This window comes from Triticum urartu, chromosome 5, assembly GCF_003073215.2.
Source record: "Triticum urartu cultivar G1812 chromosome 5, Tu2.1, whole genome shotgun sequence".
NCBI classification, from domain to species: domain Eukaryota; kingdom Viridiplantae; phylum Streptophyta; class Magnoliopsida; order Poales; family Poaceae; genus Triticum; species Triticum urartu.
In genome coordinates, this window is record NC_053026.1 from 362,527,419 (window position 1) to 362,530,914 (window position 3,496).

The window sequence follows — 3,496 nt, forward strand, 5'->3', positions numbered from 1 at the left end:
CACACCTTGACATGTTTTTGAAGGAGTTCAAAATAGATCAGTCAAAGAAGGGGTTCTTACCTGAGTTGTAAGGTGTGAAGTTGAGTAAGACTCAAAGCTTGACCACGGCAGAAGAAAGAGGAAGGACGAAGGTCGTCCCCTATGCTTTTGTCATAGGCTCTATACGGTATGCCATGCTGAAGTACCGCACCTGATGTGTGCCTTGCCACATGTTTGGCAAGAGGGTACAAAGGTGATCTAGCACTAGATCACCAGATAGCGGTCAAAATTATCCTTAGAGGAATAAGGAAATGTTTCTCGGTTATGGAGGTGATAAAGAGTTCGACGTAAAGAGTTACGTCGATGCAAGCTTAACACCTATCCGGATAGCTCTGAGTAGAGATACCGGATACGTATAATGGAGCAACAATTTGGAATATCTCCAAGTGGAACGTGGCAGTAGCATCTACGATATAAAGTTTTGCAAAATACATAGGGATCTAAATATGGCAAGACCCGTTGACTACAACCTCTCTCACAAGCATAACATGATCAAACCCAGAACTCTTTGAGTGTTTATCACATAGTGATGTGAACTAGATCATTGAGTCTAGTAGACTCTTGGATGTTGGTCACATGGCGATGTGACCTTTGAGTGTTAATCACATGGCGATGTGAACTAGATTATTGACTCTAGTGCAAGTGGGAGTGAGGGAGTCCTGGATTAGGGGGTGTTCGGGTAGCCGGACTATACCTTCAGCCGGACTCCAGGACTATGAAGATACAAGATTGAAGACTTCGTCCCGTGTCCGGATGGGACTTTCCTTGGCGTGGAAGGCAAGTTTTGCGATGCGGATATTCAAGATCTCCTACCATTGTAACCGACTCTATGTAACCCTAACCCTATCCGTTGTCTATATAAACCGGAGGGTTGTAGTCCGTAGGCAATCAACTCCATATAGAACAATCATACCATAGGCTAGCTTCTAGGGTTTAGCCTCCTTGATCTCGTGGTAGATCTACTCTTGTACTACCCATATCATCAATATTAATCAAGCAGGACGTAGGGTTTTACCTCCATCAAGAGGGCCTGAACCTGGGTAAAACATCGTGTTCCCTGCCTCCTGTTACCATCCGGCCTAGACGCACAGTTTGGGACCCCCTACCCGAGATCCGCGGGTTTTGACACCGACATTGGTGCTTTCGTTGAGAGTTCCTCTGTGCCGTCACAATCAGGAAGGATGCCTCCTCCCGTCTTTAAAGACGGCGCCGTTGCTAAGGGAGCCTTGGCTGTCGGCCAAACCCTCCTGCTAGGTGGTTTCCTCATGACCGCCTGTTCGGCTGTTGCGCCAACGGTGACCTCTCGGGTCATCAAAAGCAACCTACACGTCAGCTCGGAGCTCGTCGAGTAGCTAGATCCAATGGAGCTCTCTTCCGTAAATGAGCTCTTGGATCACATCGCCGCCCTGGGGGTCGCTACGGATTACGACCAGGTTGGGCTTAAACCCGATCTAAGAGAAATTAACTCTCCCCAAGTCACCCACCACGTTGCCGTGGTAGAGACACTGTGCGGCGACCCTTCACCTATTTTAAGGACTAGCTACGTCCGAATTCCCGACCCCTCCAAGCCGGATACCCGCGGAGGGGGAGATATAACTCAAGACCTGAGCTTAGGATCAGGCAACGGGCCAGATTCACTGGACAACATCCAAGAATCCGAACTTCAGAGTTCGGAAACTCTTCGGCTTCCGAATCTTGGATTGGGTGAGGTTTCAGATTCAACAACACCCGCCCACCCAATCATAAGCGATCTCTCCCAAATCAGGCAGAGGCCCGAGGAAACAGTACATCATTACTGGGCCAGATTCCTCCTGGTTATGAACAGGATAAAGGATTGCCGCGAGGAAGACGCAATCTCAATTTTTTGCGGTAATTGCACGGATAAGGGGATCCTTAACGCCGTAAGTCGTCGTGATATCACACGCTTCGCTGACTTGGCGTCCATAGTACAAAAATACTGTGCGATGGAAAGCGCCTGGAAAACCGAAATAAATTTTTGGGATAATCCGGCCTTGAATAGTAATCCCGTCTGAACTAAGAGGGTGCATCATCACAGGACACCCGTGATAAACACCAAAAAGCCAGCCCAAGGACACCAGTACCGTTCTCACAGTCTTCGAGACTTTCGCATCAAACAATGTGCGAAAAAGAACACTCCGCAGCCTCGCCGAAGTCTATCAAGTTGCAACAATAAATCCATGGAGCGACACCGCCATTACCTTCAACGCAAGTGATGAACCTAGATTCCGAACAGCCCGAGCACCAGCCGCATTGGTCCTCAGTCCCATAGTGGACGGCTTTCGCCTCACCAAGGTGCTCATGGATGGAGGCAGCGGACTGAACCTCATTTATGAGGAAACCCCTCAAAAAATGGAAATAGACTGGAACCGCATCGAGTGAAGCAGCACAACCTTTAGAGGAATAATCCCCAGTCGGGAAGCGCGCTGCACAGGAAAAATCACACTAGATGTGGTGTTCGGCACGCTGGATAATTACAGGTCTGAAGAAGTCACGTTTTAGGTGGCCCCGTTTAAGAGCGGATATCACGCTTTACTAGGGCGGGAAGCATTCACAATCTTCCAAGCAATACCCCATTACGGGTACATGAAGCTTAAGATGCCCGGACCGAATGGAATTATCACTCTAGCTAGTGATCTGGACATAGCACTCCGCGCCAAAAACAAGACGGCCGCATTAGCCCTTGAGGCGCTATCCGAAGCCTTAGCGGCCGAGGAACTGACTGCGCTGCACTCCACGGTTAACAGGGATGATGTGATACTCGATAAGAGATCCAAATCCACATCCTTCAAGCCAGCCGATGAAATAGTCAAATTCCAGGTCCATCCAACGGACCCCAATAAAACAGCTTCAATCGGGGCACGACTGAACCCTGATGCAGACGCCGCACTGCGAGAGTTCCTACGAGAGAACTGGGACATCTTCGCCTGGAACCCTTCAAACATGCCAGGGATCCCACGCAGGCTGGCCGAACACAGCTTAAATATCCTAAAAGGATTTAAACCTGTCAAACAAGCCCTTCGGCGTTTTTTCGAACCCAAGAGACAGGCTATGGGAGAGGAGCTAGCCAAGCTATTGGAGGCCGAATTCATCAGAGACATAAAACATCCGGACTGGCTAGCAAACCTGGTGATGGTACCAAAGAAGGACAAATCCTGGCGCCTGTGTGTCGATTTTAAAGACCTTAACAAGGCTTGCCCAAAGGATCCCTTCCCCCTCCCCCGCATCGATCAAATTATCGATGCCACCGCAGGACACGATTTGTTGTGTTTCCTCGACGCATACTCCGGTTACCATCAAATCAAGATGGCAGAATCAGACCAAGCTACAACAGCATTCATCACACCATACGGCCCATTCTGCTTCAACACAATGCCCTTCGGGCTGAAAAACGCCGGCGCAACATATCAGCGCATGATCCAGACATGTCTGGCAAACC